This window comes from Halichoerus grypus, chromosome 15 (genome assembly GCF_964656455.1).
Source record: "Halichoerus grypus chromosome 15, mHalGry1.hap1.1, whole genome shotgun sequence".
Taxonomy (NCBI): Eukaryota; Metazoa; Chordata; class Mammalia; order Carnivora; family Phocidae; genus Halichoerus; species Halichoerus grypus.
The window spans coordinates 4,759,276-4,778,354 of record NC_135726.1 but is presented as its reverse complement, the minus strand read 5'-3'; the positions used below and the strand labels follow the sequence as shown (position 1 = coordinate 4,778,354).

At 47.0% G+C, this 19,079-nt stretch overlaps 1 long non-coding RNA gene across 2 annotated transcripts; it reads left to right on the top strand.

The window, feature by feature from the left end:
* Window positions 1-1,174: 1,174 nt before the first annotated feature.
* On the top strand, window positions 1,175-11,493 carry LOC144380286 (uncharacterized). Of its 2 annotated transcripts, XR_013444326.1 has the most exons (3): window positions 1,175-1,295; window positions 2,970-5,627; window positions 6,959-11,493. It is a non-coding gene; the product is annotated as an uncharacterized LOC144380286 (long non-coding RNA). The 2 variants fall into 2 exon arrangements; XR_013444325.1 differs by lacking the exon at window positions 6,959-11,493 and having other exon boundaries at window positions 2,970-5,732.
* The last annotated feature ends 7,586 nt before the right edge of the window (window positions 11,494-19,079 follow it).

Below are 19,079 nucleotides of genomic sequence, written 5' to 3'. Positions count from 1 at the left end.
TTCTCAAGCTCAAGAAATCTGTATCTTCCTCTGTTTTCAGCTTTACTGAGGTATAATTGATATAGAAAGAACTGTACGTATTTACTGCATACAACTGATGAATTTGGACATATCCATACGCCCTGGAACCATCAGCACAATCAAGTTAATACACGTATCCGTCATCTCCGAAGAGTTTTGCGGCCCATTTGTTTTATTTCATTATTTTTTGTGATAAAAACACTTAACATGTGATCTACCGCTTAACACATTCAGAGCACAATACAGAATTGTTAACTCCAGGCCCTGTGTGGTATAGCAGAGCTCAGAACTTACTCGCCTTGCGTAACTGAAACTTTGTATAGTTGAAAAGGAACTTCCCATTCCCTCTTCTCCTCCAGCCCCTGGCAGCCATCAGTCTGCGTTTTCTGCTTCTATGAGTTCCATTATTTTAGATACTGTATATAAATGGAATCATGCAGTATTTGTCCTTCAGTGTTTGGCATATTTAACTTAGCATAATGTGCTCCAGGCTCACCCATGTGGTTGCAAATGGCAGGATTTCCTTCGTTTTTTAAGGTTGAATAATGCTCTGTTGTATGCATATACCACATTTTCTTTATTCATTCATCTGTCTATGGATATTTTGATACCAGAGACTGGAGGGGCTCCTGAGCCCCGTAACCTCGACCGCCAGCAGATGCCAGATTCTTGACTTTGGACTGAGAAAGAATTCAAGGATGAGTCAGAGTAAAACAGAGCAGAAGAAGCTTTATTGCAAAAGGGAGAGTACACACTGGAAGGGGGAGTGGGGCCCAGTCAGGGATCTAAGTCCCACGGGGAGATGTGGGGTTCTGCTTTGCAGTCATAATAAAGGGGCGGAATATTCATGTGGGATTCTGGGAATGGGCGGGGACTTCCAGGAACTCTGCATACCATTGCTCATGCTCTATGCTAGCTACTCTGTGCAGGGGCAGTCTGATTTTTCTATTGCAGATGCCCCATCTAGGGTCAAGATCTAATAGCAGTCCTCCATGCCCCCCACTGGAGGGGTCATTCCCGGTCATTTGCAGGCTAACTGGAACTTTGTGCGCATGCCTGGCATGGGCTTGAGCAACATGCATGTGGACAAGAGAAACCACAAAGCTTTCGGAGGGTTTACTCAATTGTGGCAAACACTCTGTCAGGTGTCAGACTCAGTCTGGTCTTTTGTTCCTCCTGCAATGACCCAGCATTTCCCTATTATGTGCCTCAATTTGGCTTATTCTCATACCTTGGCTATTATGAACAGCACTGCAGTGAACATGGGAGTGCAGGTATCTCTTTGAGATCTCAATTTCGTTTGGGGGGAAAATATACCCAGAAGTGAGATTGCTGGATCATATGGTAATTCTACTTTTAATTTTTTGAAGAACCTCCATACTGTTTTTCACAGTGTGTGCATTCCCACCAAAAGTGCAGAGGGGCTCCAGTTTCTCCTCATCCTCATCAACACTTAACTATCTCTTGGCTTTTTGATAGTAGCCCTTCTAACAGGTGTGGAGTGATATCTCATTGTGGTTTTGATTTGCATCTCCCTGATGATGAGGATGTTGAGCAACTTTTTATGTATCTGTTGGCCATTTGTATGTCTTCTTTGGAGAAATATCTATTCAAGTCCTTTGACCATTTTTAATTCAGGTTATTTGGTTTTTTGCTATTGAGTTGTAGGAGTTTCTCATATATTTTGGGGATATTAACCACTTGTTGGGTATATGGTTTGCAAATATTTTCTCCCATCCCAGAAGTTGACTTTCCACTCTGTAGATTGTTTGCTGGGCTGGGCAGGAACTTTTTAGTTTGATGTAGTCCCTCTTGTCTGTTTTTGCTTTTGCTGCCTGGGCCTTTGGTGTTAACATCCATGAAATCGTCACCAAGATCAATGTCAAGAAGCTTCCTCTCTGTGTTTTCTTCTAGGAGTATTACAGTTTCAGCTCTTCACCCCAGTCTTTAATCCATTTTGAGTTGATTTTTGCATATGGGTGTCTTATTGAAGGCAGACAGAAAAAAGGGAAAGAAGAGACATGGGACAGGATAACAATATTATTAAAGCAATAATCAGAATCCTCCTGTTAGTTTCCCGTGTCCTCGGTAACAAATTACCGCAAACTTAGTGGTTAGCAGTTTAAAACAGAAATGTATTCTTTTACAGTTCTGGGGGGTGATGGGGAGTGATGACATCGTGGGGTAAGGAGGGGCCACATCATAAAGGGCTCCGGGCCGCCCGCTTTCTCCAGATCCCAGGTTGCAGTTGTTTAACAGAGGGACTCAGTGGTGTTTCTACCGTCAGAACAACCTCAGGGGGCACTCTGCTTTTGTGCAGTTCCAAACCCACAAACTCTACCTTCTCCCCACCTTCTTCTCATCGCACCCCCTTCCGCCCGGGAAGTTTCTTGGAAGGCAAGTGAGAGTGATGTGATGATTAACACGTGAATAACTTCAAACCCGTGGTTTTGATCCAGCTACAGAGCACACATTCTAAGGGTACAATTGTATGGCTTTTACATAGATACGCGTCTGTGTAATCCACTCAGATAGAAATGCAGAACTTGGGGCGACTAGGCGGCTCAGTCGGTCACCTACCTGCCTTTGGTTCAGATCATGATCCGGGGATCCTGGGATCAAGCCCCGCATTGGGCTCCCTGCTCAGCAGGGAGCCTGCTTCTCCCTCTGCCTGCAGCTCCCCCTGCTTGTGTGCTCTCTCTCGCTCTCTCTCTCAAATACATTTTTAAAAATCTTAAAAGAAATGCAGAACTTTTCCAACACCCCCGAATGCTCCCTTCCCAGTGAATCCAATGTCCCCCACAGATGTAACCACTGTTCCGCCTTTTGTCACCATAGATCAGCGTTCCCTGCTCTTTTTGTTTGATAAATACATATATCTCTTAGAAATTTCCAATTTAAAAAATGTTTAAGTCATCTGCAAACAGCTGTATTTTAACTTTTCACAGCAAGTACCAAGTTATTTGGGACATAACTCACACCGGCTGCAAACCCCAAATGGTATAGCTCTGAACCGCTGCGGAAAAATCTGTTTTGAGCGACCAAGGGTGTTGACAAGCTTGGAGCAAGAGAGTGATGCAGTAGTTTACAATTTGAAAACAATCCCTCTGGCAGCCAAGCACCACCATTTGTGACCAAACTGATGCCCTCATTTGGGGCAACCCTGTGCTTTGGCAGCTGAAAGCATATGGGGTGTCATCAAGAAAAGAGAATGCCCACTGTGGTGGGATTGCTTGTTTTCCTTTTCACTTCTGCCATTTGTCACTCCATTTTGGAAAAGCCTGCAGCTGGGATTAAATTTCAGTTCAAGGAGCAGATCTGTTTCTCTTGGCCCTGCGCCTGTCCGAAATTTTCATTCAGCCGACTGCAGTCCCATCCCGTGGTGACAGCACCTCGCTGTCCCCGTCGGACGCCGCAGAGACCATGGGGCAAAGAGTTCGCATGCACGTGACTTCAGCCACCCGTTGTTGCGTCCCGGGAAGAGAAGACAATGTTGGTTTCACCAAAGAAACCCAACCTGAACGGGTAGGCAAGGAGCGGGCATAGGCCTGGGGGGTGAAGAAGCGTGCAGTGGGACGTTCTGGGGGTGTTCCCGGAGCCCTTCCTACATCCATTCTCACTGCCTTCTGAAGGCGGCTCAGAGCTCAGCTCCTCTGGCCTTTGCTGACTGGATCAGAGCTACACGTCTGCCTCCGAATCTGGAAACGGAGTTTCAGGGCATGTGAGCCGGGAGATGTGAGAAGGCCACGTGCTGCTGCCCACCCCCCCCCCCCAGCACCTGCTCTGGGCCCGGCTCTGCGCAGACCCTGGCGTAGCACAGACAGCAAGGCATGTGGGGTCCCGGCTTCCAGGGAGCTTCCACCATCGTGGGGAGGTGAGAAACAAAAATCAATTAAAAATAAGAAGTATCTCTTTGTGAGGGGTGCTATGATGGAAACAAAGGCTGGGACAGAGGAAGGAAGGGGATGGGTGGGTGGGAGGGTGAGGGAGGGAGCGTTGGTGGGGATCCAGCTCTCACAGAGGCAGCAACGGGAGGAAGCCGGCCAGCTGAAGAATGAGGAGAGCCCGTGCAAATGCCCAGAGGTCGGAAAGAGCCTGGCACACCAGAGGGGCTGAGAGATGCCAACTGTGACTGGGGCCTCAGAGCAAGAGGGGAGTAGCAGGAGACGAAATGATGGAACAAGATGGGCCAGAACACGAAGGGTCCCGTAGGACGTGGTTCGGAGTGCAAATTTTATTTTGAACACAGCAGCAAACTCCCACCTACCATTAAGCTGGGGAAGGATTACATGACCCACGAAGACTTGCAGAACTGAGTTCAAGGTGCCTTGGGGGAGGAGAGGACAGGGGAGTAGGGAAGGGGGATAGTTCCTCTCTTGTCATTTCACTGTCATCCATGACTCCTGAGGTTTTCCACTTCTTCTTGGGTCAGTTATTTTAAAATTCTGATGCATAACGTATGTACAGAGAAGAGAACCTACTGTGTTGAGTTTTCAGTAAGTGGACACAGCCCTGTAACCAGCATCCAGACGAAGAAACAGAACATTCCTCCCCCTCCCAAGCCCCTCATATCTCAGCCCCCACCCCCCGAGGAACCACCATCCTGGCTTCTAACAGCAGAGCTTGGTGTTGACAATTACTGACCTTTATATAATGGAATTGCACGGCCAGTACCCTTTACCCACTGGCTCCTTTCATTTCATACCGTGTTTGGAGACTCGCCCATGCTGTCGATGGGGTTGAGGTTGCTCCTTCCCATTACTGGAGAGTATTTCATGGTGTGATAGTCCACACCTTACTTAGGCATCCCACCGTTGATGTGGTGGACAGACTCTAAGGTGGTCCCATGATGCCCCCCTCCTGGTGTTTGTGCCTCGGTGTGGTCCCATCCCCTCAATAGTGGACAGGGTGTGTGATGAGATTATAGCCGATAGAATACAGCGAGGGTAATGGAATTCACTTCCATGATTACATCACAGAGCACTGTGACCGCCACTTTGCAAGGAGACTCTCCCCCTTGCTGGCTTTCATAAAGCAATGGCATTTGGGGAGGCCCGTGTGGCAAGCGTAGGACCTGTGGCCTAGGGCAGCCTCCAGTGACTAGGGATGGCCTCCAGCTGACAGCCAGCCAGAAACTCGGGCCCTGGGTTTGACAGTCAAAGATGTAAATTCTGCCCACAACCACATGAGCTTGGAAGGGAACCCTTCCCAGTTGAGCTTTGAAATGAGGCCTCTGCCTATCAGACACCTGGATTGCAGCTTTGCAAGATTCTCAAGGTCCATCCCCAAATTCCTGACTCCCAGAAACTGTGGGATATACAAGGCGTGTCAGCTTAAGTCACTCATTTTGTGGCAATTTGTTATGTAGCAATAGAAAAACCAGTATTATGGACGTTTGGGTAGTGCCCAGGTCTTAAAACTTGGGCTGCTACGAACATTCCAGTATATGTCTTTTGGTGAACATATGTAAGCGCTTCTGTTTGGTTTTTACCTAGGAGGAAACTGCTGGGTCATATGGGATGCATATGCTCAGCTTGAGTAGATTCTGCCAACAGCTTTACCAACCAAGTTATGTTTACATCGGTAAAGATGAGATTCAAACCCAGGTAGGCACAGCTCACAATCTCCCTGTTTTCAACTACCATATTTGCTTTCTAAGCTGTATGACAAGCGATCTTACAACAAGAAAATAAATGCCTCTTCATAGTAAATTTTGGTGAAGTGTAAAGTACTTTAAGGCACTAAAACTCACTTGTATATTTCATTATATATCACCTAATATCTCACATCTCGTTGAATTCCCACAACAACCCCTTAAGGGAGGTGCTAGTATTATTGTGCATATACGGATGAGGACCCTGAGCCCATCCAGATGAAGGGCATCCCTGAGACCAGCGGCCCTAGCCTGGGGTCTCCTCGCTCCTAGGCCTGGACTTGGCACTGCCCCGTGCCTCTTTTTCCCTTTTCTCTTCCTTTCTTTTTCTTTGTGTCTCTTCCTTTTTAAAGAGATCATGGGGGCACCTGGGTGGCTCAGTTGGTTAAGCGTCTGCTTTCAGCTCAGGTCATTGATCTCGGAGTCCCGGGATCGAGCCCCACATCGGGCTCCCTGCTCAGCAGGGAGTCAGCTTCTCCCTCTGCCCCTTCCCCCTCTCGTGTTCTCTCTCTCATTCTCTCTCTCTCTCAAATAAATAAATAAAAATCTTTAATGAAAAAAAAAAGAGAGAGAGAGATCATGGCCTGTGTCCGGATGGGGGTGGGCGGGGGCGAGGAGATGCAGGGACAACTTTCCTCTCCCGGCTTCACCGGCAACACGCCTCACTAGGTAGACGCTGGTCGGGAGCCGGCACCGCGTGGAAATCCTCTCTGCTACTCTGACATTAGAGGCTTCATAATTCTGAGTTTCATAGTCTCATAAAGTAAATCCCAGGTCTCAAGCACCTTCTGTTTCTCTAATCAACAAATATTTGCAGGGTGTCTTAGCATGGATCCTCACCACAATTTAATTAGAAAGTGGTTCCGATGGGGCGCCCGGGTGGTGCAGTCAGTCAAGCGTCTGACTCACGGTTTCGGCTCAGGTCGTGATCTCGCGTCCTGAGATCGAGCCCCGCGTCGGGCTCTGCGCTCAGTGCCACGTCTGCTTAAGGCTCTCTCTCTGCATCCCACCCCCCACCCCGGCTTGCACTCTCTCTCTCAAATAAATAAATCTTAAAAAAAAGGAAGGAAGGGAGGGAGGGAGGAAAGAAAGAGAGAGAGAAGGGAGGGAGGGAGGAAGGGAGGGAGGAAGGGAGGGAGGGAGGGAGGAAAGAAAGAAAGAAAGAAAGAAAAGAAAGAAAGAAAAAGGAAGAAAGAAAAGAAAGAAAGAAAGAAAGAAAGAAAAAGAGAAAAGAAAAAAGGAAAGGAAAGAAAGAGGTGTAGATTGCTACCCATTTCTTTCCAGGCAACGACCCCGGTGGCGGTGGCAGCCACGAAGGCCCACTCAGCCTCAAGGGGAAGAAACTTGGGCCCCAGCCCTTGGTGGGGATCGGCTAGATGCTGGACCAACAAGAGGACATGAGTTATCCTTACCGCCGTCTTGGGAACAGATGGTTGGCGGCGGCCCGTGGCGCGTACTGCACACATGGGAAGGTGGTTCAGCATGGAGATGAACGTCTTATGCCTTGGAATCAGCTGGAATGGGCCCAAATCTTGGCATGTCCCCTGACCAGCTGTGTGACCTCGGGCAAAATTACATAACCTGTCCGAGTCTCCGTTTTCTCATCTGTAAAATGGAGAAACTAAGCCCCTTCTTCATGAGATCAAGCGCGTGAAAGCCTTAGCACCTCCCTGGCATGTAGTCAGGGCTCTGGTGTGAATATCATCACTGTGATTACTAAGGCCACTTAGTCCTATGGTAAGGGATCCCATGTGCTGCAGAAACCCCAGGAACATGCTAACCATGCCATGACACAGGAATTTATCTCCAACAAAGTATTTCACTATAACTCGGGTCTTGGTGAGAACACTGAATTATCAAGAAGAGATTGAATTATATTTAATACAGTTATTAAGGCAGAAAACCTGAGACGTTGATAAACACCAGAACTGGTGGCCCAGCCACTCTGAGCTCTCTGAAAGCGGGAGCTTGCTTTATTCCTCCTTGTCACACCAGGGCCGAGAGCCTGGCATGCAGTAGATGCTCTCCAAATGTTCATGGCATCAAATCGCCATCTAATGAAGGATGAAACATAGCTTTCTCAAAGATGCACACATTATGAACTAGATAAATATAGGTTCTTCTTTTCCATCCAAAATGGAAATGGGGGAAAATATGGCTTTTCCTTATTATTGAAAGTCATGCATGCTCATTGCAATATTTTTTAATTTCAGGCAAAATAAATTCAGGCAACTGAAAAATATATTTAAAAGACAGTTTTAAAAAAAAGAAAGAAAGAAAATTCATCACCCAGAAATAACTACTATCAACATTTTGATGAACTTTTTTTCAAGTGCTTTTTAAGAAATAAAAATAGAAGCATGGTATTATAGTGTTTTGTAACCTGATATTTTTCCCATAGCAGCATGATCATCAGACCTGCCGTGTGCATTGCAGGGAATTAAAGCAGGACGAGAGCAGAGACGCTGCTGGGCGGCTGCTCTGTCTGCCTGTCTGTCTGTCTGTCTGTCTGTCTCTCCCTCCCCCTCCTCCCTTTCTGTCTCCCGCTTTGCATGACCATAGTGTAAGCTGGGGGCTGTCCCTGCAGGCTTGGCTGAAGCACCAGCTCTTGGAAGTGCCTGGTTCTCAGGCTCCGTGCCTGCCCCTGTCCCCCTCAGCCCTTCCCTCGGGGTCCCGGCCTTCTCCTTCTCCTGCTGCTGCTCGTCCCTTCAGGCAAGCAGAAGGACTAACGCCCGCTGAGTTCTGGAGTCTCCAGCGCTGTGCCAAGTACATTACACACAGTACGACCGCCACCACACCCATTTTACAGATGAGGAAGTGGAGGCGAGGGAAGTGAAGTACCTTGCCTCGGGCTACCGTAAACAAGTGGTGGCTTAGGATTTGAACACGGGACCCAAGGCTCCGCATCCTCTGTCTTTGCCACTTAACCACTATCCTGCATGGTAGAACTAGGTAGGGGCAAGAAGTGGAAATCCACTTGCTGAGTGCTTTCTCATACTTTTCCTCATGTCCCTGCAACGTACACCCTTTAAGGTAGAGTTGAGCGGTTTTCCAGCAGGGCAGCTAAAGCTCAGAGGAGTTAGGTGATTTGCGTGGAGTCTCAGCTCATAAGGCAGAACCATCACTTGGAGCCTCACCTGCCTGATGCGGAAGCTCATTGGTGCTGCAGTAACGCAAGCCTGCGCCTCTCCACACGGTGCCCTGTGGTTATGTCCCACCGCACACCCAAGGGCAGCCGTCACGCCAAGAAACTGACCTTTGAGTAACCAGTCACAAGCAGGGCAGTAAGTCACGGTGGACACTGGAGCCAGACTGCCTGCCTAACTTTGGGCAAGTTATGTAACCTCTCTGTGCCTCAGTTTACCTCCTCAGCAATGCAGGTAAAGATAGAGCCCACCTCTCAGAGCTTTGTGCGAAGTAAATGAGTGAGTTTATGCGAAGCGTGTAGGCCAGCGTCTGCCATCTAGTAAGTTCAATACCAAGCATTAGTGATTCTTACTATTAATAGAGGCCAGCGTTTGATACAAAATGTATTTTTCCCATTGCATTTCCTTTTGAAGCAAACAAAGCAAACCTTGGAAGGTATGTAAATTTCCTGCGGCTGCTGTAACAAATGACCAGGAAGTTCCTGGCGACCCTGGCAACAAGGGTTCATCCTCTGAGAGGTCTAGAGGTCTGGAGCTCTGAAGTCCAACCCTGTTCTCCCTGGACTAAAATCCCGGTGCTGATAGGCACGGCTGCCTCCCTTCTGCAGGCTCCTGGGGAGACTCTCATTTTTCTAGCTTCGGGAGGTGCCCACGATTCCTTGGCCTATGACCGCTCCTCCGTCTTCCTCCATAGCACCTTCAAAGCTCTCTCCAGCTCTGACGTTCCTGCCTCCCTCCCCTTCCACCAGGAAAACTCAGGGCAGTCTCCCCATCTCAAGGTCAGCTCATCAGCAACCTTAATCCCACCTACAGCCTTACTTCCCCTTTGCCGTGTGACCTAACGTGACCACAAGTTCCAGGGATTAGGACTTGGACGTATTTAGGGGGGGCATCAATCTGCCGACCACAGAATGGTAGCAGGGTCCCTTTCCTCCCGTCTTTATTCACTTCTCTTTGCCCATCAAAGCTGTGACTCCTCTTTCCTAGCGCCCTTTCAGACAGCGAGGAGGGCCCTAATGGCTGTCTACGTTCCCCCGTCATGAGAATGTAGCATCTACAAATAGGCAAAGGTACTGATGCCGACCACCTTTCTTAGCTTGACTCTGAGGAGCGTGTGCAAGGCTCCATCCCCAGTCACTGTAATTCTGCTTCTTTGCCTGTTGGTTACAATGACAAGGTGCTTTTAAAGTGCAACCAAATTATGGCCCACTTCCAGTTGTTCAACAACAAATACACAAAATCTACATTAAGCAGCTACTCTGCGCCAGGTGCTGGGTTAGGCAACAGGCATGTAAGAATAAATGAGACACAGATCCTGCCCTCACCGAGCTCAGTGTTGGAGGCACGGATGGGGGGAGGAAGGCAGGCATGTGTGAAAGCGTGGTGGGAAACAGTTGGCCCTTACTTAGCATCGTGGGACCCTGCAGCCCAGCAGTTTCACTCATCGGCCTTGGCCCCAGTGGTTTCCAATGTGACTGCATGTCAGATTCACTTAAGTCTTCGCTTTTTAAAAATCCCAATGCCTGGGCCCTCCTCCAGCCCAATTAAATCGGAGCCTCTGGGTGTGTGGCCTGGGTGTGAGTATTTCTTAAAGCTCCCAGGTGATTCCAGGCCATGTGAGAACCAGGGCTAGCAGTGTGCCCCCGGGTTCTGATTTAATTGGACCTGGTGCAGTCTGGACCTGGATATTTTTAAAACTCCCCCATGTGATTCTAAAGCATAGCAGAGTGTGAGAAACACTAGTCGACAGCTGTGGTTCTCAATAGTGGGAAGGCTGTTTTGTCCCCCAGGGGACAGCGGCAATGTTTGGAAACATCTGATGGTTGCAATGGGGGGCGCTACGGGCATCTGGTGGGTAGAGGCGAGAGATGCTGCTAACCATCCTACAAAGCAGAGGACAGCCCCCCCCCGGCCCCACATCCAAAGAACGATCCATCCCCGAATGTTTATCGTTTCACGGCTCTGCGTCACCTAGACACACCCTTGTACTTGTATTCCAGGACCAAGAGACATGTCTAAAGATGTTCCTAGTACAGTGTAACAGCAGAAACCAACCAACCCGAATACAGCCCAAATGAAGAGATAAATCTACATTAGGATATTCATAGCACAGACAACTTCAGGGATCTGAGGGGAGAGAGGCATAAACACAGCAGGGGTGAGAGAACAGAGGCTTCCCTGGGGGGAAACGGGGTCTCCGAACCGTGGCTGCATTCTCAGCTAGCACCAGTGACTTGATGAGTCTCTTTTCTTCCTAGGCTCTTCGGTTAGTTTGCCATTTCCTGGGGAAATTTATCCTATTTGGTCTTTTTAAGTAATTTGGGCAACTCCAGTAAAGAAAAAAATCAGTATGCACGGAAGTATTTCCTGCAGTGTAATTGATATATACATAATAGAAAAAAATTAGAAACCATGTAAATATCCAGAAATGGCAAAGTGATTAAGACATTATGGTACATCAACTCAATTGAATGTTATGCAGCCATTAAAAAGGATAATTATGAAGGTGCTTTAGAAATGAAGGAAATGTTTGTGATATGATGGGAAGAGAAAAAAAAACAGGAAATAAACAGCACAAACACAGTGATTACAACTCAGAAAAATATGTTGGCCTGTGGACAAATACTGGAAGGATTTGCAGAAATAAAGACTGTCGTAATTAACATGAGCAAATTATGGGTGGTTTTTTTCCCTAAAAATCTCTTTAATGCTGTTTTTTTTTTTATATACTTAAAGTAGACATTTTTCAGGACAACTGCCCAGGCCATACCCCTCTCTGCTGAACACTGTGTCCCCACCCGAAAGGGTGAATCCCCCTCAGCTCTCCTTGGTCCTGTGACCCTGTGTCCCAGCCTGGGCACCTGGTCCTACCTGGACCAATCAGATTCTCTCTACTGATTAGCTAGAGAGATTCAAGATGCTGATCCCTCTGAGGCAGTCTTTTTTTTTTTTTTTTTTTTGAGATAAAATTCATATAACATAAAATTTACCATTTTGAAGTGTGCAATTCAGTAGTTTTTAGTACATTACAGTGTTGTACAATCATTGCCAGTTATCTAATTAACGAACATTTTCATCACCCAAAAAGAAACTCCATACCCATTAGTGGTCACTCCCAATTCTCCCCTCCCCCAGCCCTAGGCAACCATTACATTTACTTCCTGTCTCTACAGATTGGCCTGTTCTGGAGATTTCATATATTTGGGACCATGTAATATGCTGTTTTTTTATCTGGCTTCTTTCTTTGTTTCTTTTTTTTTTTTTTTAAAGATTTTATTTATTTATTTGACAGAGAGAGACACAGCGAGAGAGGGAACACAAGCGGGGGGAGTGGGAGAGGGAGAAGCAGGCTTCCCGCAGAGCAGGGAGCCCGATGCGGGGCTCGATCCCAGGACTCTGAGATCCTGACCTGAACCGAAGGCAGACGTTTAACGACTGAGCCACCCAGGCACCCCTATATCTGGCTTCTTTCACTTGGCATAATGTTTTCAAGGTCCATCCATGTTGTAACATGTATCAGTGCTTCCGGGCGCCTGGGTGGCTCAATCGATTAAGTGTCTGCCTTCCGCTCAGGTCATGATCTCAGGGTCCTGGGATTGAGCCCCGCATCTGGCTCCCTGCTCAGCGGGGAGCCTGCTTCTCCCTCTCCCTCTACCGCTCCCCCTGCTTGTGCTCACTCGCTCTCTCTGTCAAGTAAATAAAGAAAATCTTTAAAAAAAAAGTTATCAGTGCTTCATTCCTCTTTATGGCTGAATAGTACTCCACTGTGTATTCCATCCCATATTTGGTTTATTCCATTCATCCGTTCATGGACATTTGGGTTGTTTCTCTCTTCTATTATGAATAATGCTGCTCTGAACATTTGTGTACAAGTTTTTGTGCAAATAAATGTTTACAATTCCCTTGAGTACCTAGGAGTGGAATTGCTGGGCTTATAGGATAACTCTTTGTTTAACTACTTGAGGTACTCCCAAAATGATTTCCACAATGGCTGTATCATACTACATTCCCGTCAATAACGTATGAGAGTTCCAATTTCTCAACATCCTCACCAACACTTATTTCTCTTTTATTATTATTTTTTTAAAGATTTATTTACTATTTATTTGAGAGAGAGCATGAGTGGGAGGGACAGAGGGAGAGGGAGAGACAGAATCTGAAACAGACTCAGCCCTGAGCCTGGACCCTGACGTGGGGCTCAATCACACAAACCCAAGCCGAAACCAAGAGTCTGACGCCCAACTGACTGCACCACCCAAGCGCCCCTATTATTATTATTATTATTATTATTATTACCAACTCAGTGGATTTGAAGTGATATCTCATTGTGGCTTTGATTTGCATTTCCCTGCTGACTAATGATGTTGACCATCTTTACATGTGCTTATTGGTCATTGGTATAGCTTCTTTGGAGAAATGTTTATTCAAATCCTTTGCCCACTTTTTAATTGGGTTGCTTGTCCTTTTATTGTTGAGTTGTAAGCATCTTTATAAATTATGGATACTAGATCCTTATCAGATATACAATGTGCAAATATTTTCTCCTAGTCTGTGGGTTGTCTTTTCACTTTCTTGTCAGTGTTCTTTGATGCATAACAGTTTTTTATTTTGATGAAGTCCAGTTTATTTATCTTTTTCTTTGGTGTCATTTAAGAAATCACTGCCTAATCCAAGGTCATGAAGATTTATACTTATTTGCCCTTCTAAGTGTTTTATAGTTTCAGCTCTTCCATTTAGGTCTTTGATTCATTTTGAGTTGATTTTGTTTATGGTGTGAGGTAGGGGTACAAATTCATTTTTTTGCATGTGGCTATCTAGATGTTCCAACCCCATTTATTGAAAAGTCTATTCTTTGCCCAGTGAATAGTCTTGGAATCCTTGTTAACAATCATTTGACCATAGATGTATGGGTTTATTTCTGGACTCTCAGTTTTATTCCATTGATCTCTATGTCTGTCTTTTTGCCAGTACCACATTGCTCTGATTAGTGTTGCTCTGTAGTAAGCTTTGAAATCAGGAAGTGTGAGTCCTCCAAGTTAGTTCTTCTTTTTAGGGATTCTTTTGGCTGTCTGGGACCCCTTGCATTTCCATGTGAATTTTAGGTTCAGCTCTTCCATTTCTGCAAATTGGAATTTTGAAAGGAATTGCATAGAATCTGTAGATTAATTTGGTGAATATTGCCATCTTAACAAGATTAAAGCTTCCAATCCATTCACAAGGGATATCATTCCATTTATTGAGGTATTCTTTAATTTCCCTCGACAGGGCTCTGTAGTTTTCTGTACAGATCCGAAACTTCCTTGGTTAAAGTGATTCGTATTTTTTCCTTTTTGATACTCTGGTAAAGTGAACTGTTTTCTTAATTTCATTCTTGGGTAGGGAAGTCTTTTGAGCCAAGGACATGAGCAGGGAGAAGAAGGAAGTGGCTGGGGACACCTAGAGAAAAATGAGTGTGAACACAGATAAAAACAGAAACCAGAAATTATGGGAAAAGGAAGGCAGTTGGGAGAGGGAGATTGAGAACTGTACTTGAAGCAAATGCTTAAGCAAAACAGGAGATTTGGAGACCAGGTCCCCACATAAGTAGGAGGATCCCAAGCTAGATGAGAGCATGTGGGAGGCAGATGTGGCCAAATGCCAAAGAAGCCCATCTAAACCAGAGAGGCTCCAGCCGCTGGTGATGAGTTCACGCCACTTCCTTGGTAAAGAGGAACTTCAGGGTGCTTTGTGTGTCTGTGTTTTTTCAGAATGAACCAAATGTAGTTTCCACATGCCCTGTGAGATCAGACATGCCCCGCAAAGCCTGGTCTAGCAAAAAACTACCTCCCAGGATTTGTAAACTGCCAAACTTACTCTGGAGGGTTCCATCTATGAAATTCTGGCACCTAGAGAGAGTCAACCAGGTGCTCCACCCCTCCTCCCTTGAGCAAAAGATACTATATTTTCATCTGAATGAAGCAAAGTCCCATCCTAGTGCTAATGCTTCTTGCAGTTTGGGTGTGTGGGGCACCTGCTCAGTGTGTGATATTCTCTTCCATAAAGGTAGCACACTGGGGCAAAGGAGAAGGAGGAAATGAAGGGGAGTTCAGAGCCTAACTCCCTAGAGCACAAAACAAATCTCTCTTAATCACTGTAACTATTTGAAAATCATTTCAAAAGAAAATGTCTTGTTGTCGTCCTGGCGGTTGCTCAAGGAATTACAGGTCTCAGAGTCATGAGGAAATAATCCTGGGTCAACATGTTGCTTCATTTTGGACACATGCAAACATACACCCATCCCAAAATATTTCCGTTTTATTTACTCACAACACTTTACTTCCTTCCTTCATTTATTTACTTAAAACAATTTAGCTATGGGGCGCCTGGGTGGCTCAGTCGGTTAAGCGTCTGCCTTCGGCTCAGGTCATGATCCCGGGGTCCTGGGATTGAGCCCCGCATCGGGCTCCCTGCTCAGTGGGGAGCCTGCTTCTCCTTCTCCTTCTCCTCCCCACTCAGTGTTCTCACTCGATATCTCTGTCTCTCGCTCTCAAATAAATAAATAAAATCTTAAAAAAAAAATTTAGCTAAAATGTTACTGTCTTTACTGCTTGCCATGTGCTTGCCCTGAATTGTTTCACTGAATCCTCACAAGACTGTGAGATAGATATCTCTGTCATTTACATCTCACAGATGTGGAAACAGCTTTTAAAAAGTGACAAAGCCTGCTCACAGTCACTGAACTTATAAGTGGCAGGTCCAGGACGCATAGCTGCAGCCTTCTGCCGACTTGGGAGCCTGTGAATCTTGGTAGTATGCAGTCCTGCCTCCCTTGATTGGCTCTGCAAATGTAGCTGTTCCAACCAGCCCCGCACCAAGCTTCAGTTGCTTATTGGCCAAAAGATTCTAGAGCAGGATTTCTGAGGCTGAGTCCCAGCCATCATGAGAGACAGTTCTCCGCACCCCTCACCTGCATCTCCTTGTGGGGGGACCCGATATTGTCCTGGTCTCTGTGCCTATCTCCTGGTCCTGCTGATTGAGTGCCCCAAGTCTGATCCCACCTGTCATTAACCCAACCCGTTCAGCAGATCACGTATTTATTAGTAAAAATCGCTGGGCCAGTCTGCCGTGTTGATAGATCTTGCAAAGGCACCATCTGCAGGGCTGAAGACATACTCGCAGCAGCAAGGTCACAGGGCCCTGTGTCCCCACAGCCTGTGAGCAAGGGGTCTTAGCAACTTTCTGATCATTACAATCCAGTAAATGAAAGCTGGTAGCTCACTGGAGTTTTAATTTGCCTTTTTAAAATTATGAGTGAAGTTGAGCACTTTTCCTATTTTTAAGAGCCATTTCGATTTCCTTTTCCAAGAGCTCCCTGGTCATATCCTCTCTCTCCACTTTTCTGTTGGGTTGACAGTCTTCTCACATTGTATAGTGGTTTTTTATGTATTAGGGAAATTAACAGTGTGCAAATATTTTTCCAATGTAGTGTTTGTCTTTTGATCTTTTTTTTTTTTTTTTAAGATTTTATTTATTTATTTGAGAGAGAGAGAGCACAAGAGGGAGCACAAGCCAAGCCGGGGGGAGAGGCAGAGGGAGAAGCCGACTCCCCCGCTGAGCAGGGAGCCCAGTGTGGGGCTAATCCCAGGACCCTGGGATCATGACCTGAGCCGAAGGCAGACGCTTAACCGACTGAGCCACCCAGGCGCCCTTTGATCTTGTTTTTAAGCATAAAGAACTTTGGGGAAAAAATTATGTACTTAAATTTACCAATTTCTCTTTTATGGTTTGTGTCCTATTTTAAAAGACCTTTCTTGCTCTGAGATTACTTTTATTTCATTTTATAAAAATTTAAATCCCTAAGCCATTAGGGTTATCGTGAGGATTAAATGAGATAATGTGTTTAAGACTAAGAAGAGCAGATGACATTTAGTAAGTGCTCAATAAAGTGTTGTTAGTGTGTCGAGGTCGGTAAAGGGCTTAGCCAGTCCCTGCACACATCTCTCTTCTCAAAGGCACGTCCGGGACATCCAAGGGGGTTTAATGGGATGTCAGTTACCACTGTGTGACTAAGAAAGGAAGGGGTCCAGTCTCTGGTACCCACAGATCATGAGGTACCCTATATATCCCCAAACAAACAAACAAACCCTTCCCCAGACACTGTCCCCCCTTTGATCTCAGCAGGCTCTTTGATGCTGTCCTTCATCCTTTGTTACCTAGATTAGGCTTCTCTTTTTTATTTTTTATTTTTTTATTTTTTTTTTAAAGATTTTATTTATTTGACACAGAGAGAGAGAGCAAGAGAGGGAACACAAGCAGAGGGAGTGGGAGAGGGAGAAGCAGGCTTCCCATGGAGCAGGGAGCCCGATGTGGGGCTCCATCCCAGGACCCTGGGATCATGACCTGAGCTGAAGGCAGATGCTTAAAGGACTGAGCCACTCAGGCACCTCCCGAGGCTTCTCTTTTTTAAAGAGCACAGTGAGCTCTTGGCTGGATTTTTTCTGGACTCCACTAAACTTGGCATCAGGCCCCACAAACTCCCTCCAGTCTCTCACTAACTCCCCTCCTCTAAGGAGAGACGGCCATAGGTTGTGTTTGGAGCCTACAGACTGAGTATGACTCCACAGCCCTCAACACCAACACCCCCACCCCCACCGACAACTGCCTTTCCCGCCCCGTCTTGTGTTGCTTCTCCCAGTGTTTTAAGGATGAGTTCCAAAATCTAAAAGTCTAGGTCCATCGGGCCTCAGAGTAATAGAAACAAGATGGGAAGAGACAAAAGATGTGGCTAGAAAGAGCAGAGGCTGTTGGTGTGGGCTCTAATATGGTTAGACGGATAATTTAGAAAGTTTACTCAACAGCTGATGCAGAGAATGGATTGGAGGACTGAGCCTGGAAGCAAAGAGCTTACTGCCGTGGCCCCGCTGGGAAGGGGTGTGGTTTCTAGTATCTGCCTTCCGCTCAAGTCTTGATCCCAGAGTCCTGGGATGGAGTCCGGCATCAGGCTCCCTGCTCAGCCTGCTTCTCCCTCTGCCCTTCCACCCACTTGTGTTCTCTCTGTCAAATAAATAAAATCTTCTTTTTTAAAAAAAGTAGAGATCACTAAACCTTACATGTGGGATGAAGGGCAGGGCAGAGGTTATAAAACTGTGCTTTTGAACTTGGAAAAATGAATAGGTCAGCTCATCCCCGCCCCGCCCCCCCAAACCATAACTAGCTTCTGGTCTCAGCTTAAATGTCACCTCCTCAGAGACTTTCCTGCTCACCCTGGTCACAGTGGAAAGTCCACCCCATCCCTGCTAGATCATGTCACTGCACGCTCCCTATTTCCTTCTTCGCACCATTCAGTTTGTAGTTAGGTTATCCTCTTCATTGGACTGTAAACTCCATAGGGTACCACCATCTGGTCTACCTAGCTCATTATTTTATCTCCATGCCTAGTACAAGACCCGGCACTTAGCAGGTGGTTAATAAACACTCTGTTAAATGAATTTAGGAAGGAGGGAGAGGGGCACCTGGGTGGCTCAGTTGGTTGAGCATCCAACTCTTGGTGTCAGCTCAGATCATGATCTCGGGGTTGTTAGATAGAACCTCGCCTCCTGCTTCATGGTGGGGGGGGAGCCTCTACTTGGGATTCTCCCTCTCCCTCCTCTCCTGGCGCACTCTCGCTTGCTTTCTCTCTCTCTCAAATAAATCTTTAAAAAAAAGGAAGGAGGGACAGGCTGGGGACTAAGATGGTGGGGAGCGCCCCATTTGCCGCGTCCATGAAAATTTCTCCAGCAGGCTGCTGGCGACCTGGGTCCCGAGCTCAGGAGAGAGGAGAGCTGCACCTCTGGGAGGCATCTTGTATAATCAGACCCTGGCAACGATTTGAGATCGCCTAGGCACGACTTAAGACAAAGGCTACCCTGCCAGAGAACTACCACCAGGGACACTTGGTAAGCACACAGATTCCCAGGCTTCTCCTCAGACACGAGGGACCAGGAATCCGCAGGCGTCGCACGTTCCCCCAGGTGACTCGGATGCACCTCGCGGTAGCAGAGCTCGAGTCTAAGGGCAGGGGAGGCGCGTACGCGGTGGGGCAAGAGGGTGGCGACCGAAACGGTGACTTTGGGTGGCCAGGTCACAGGGCACGCCCGCAGCCCCGCCCCGCCCGCAGCCCCGCCCCGCCCCGCCCGCAGCCCCGCCCCGCCCGCATCGCCGCCCCGCCCGCATCTCCCCAGCACAGTGACCTTTGGCCTCACTTGGCCCCGCGCCGCGCTCCGCCCCGCCCCCCGCCCTGC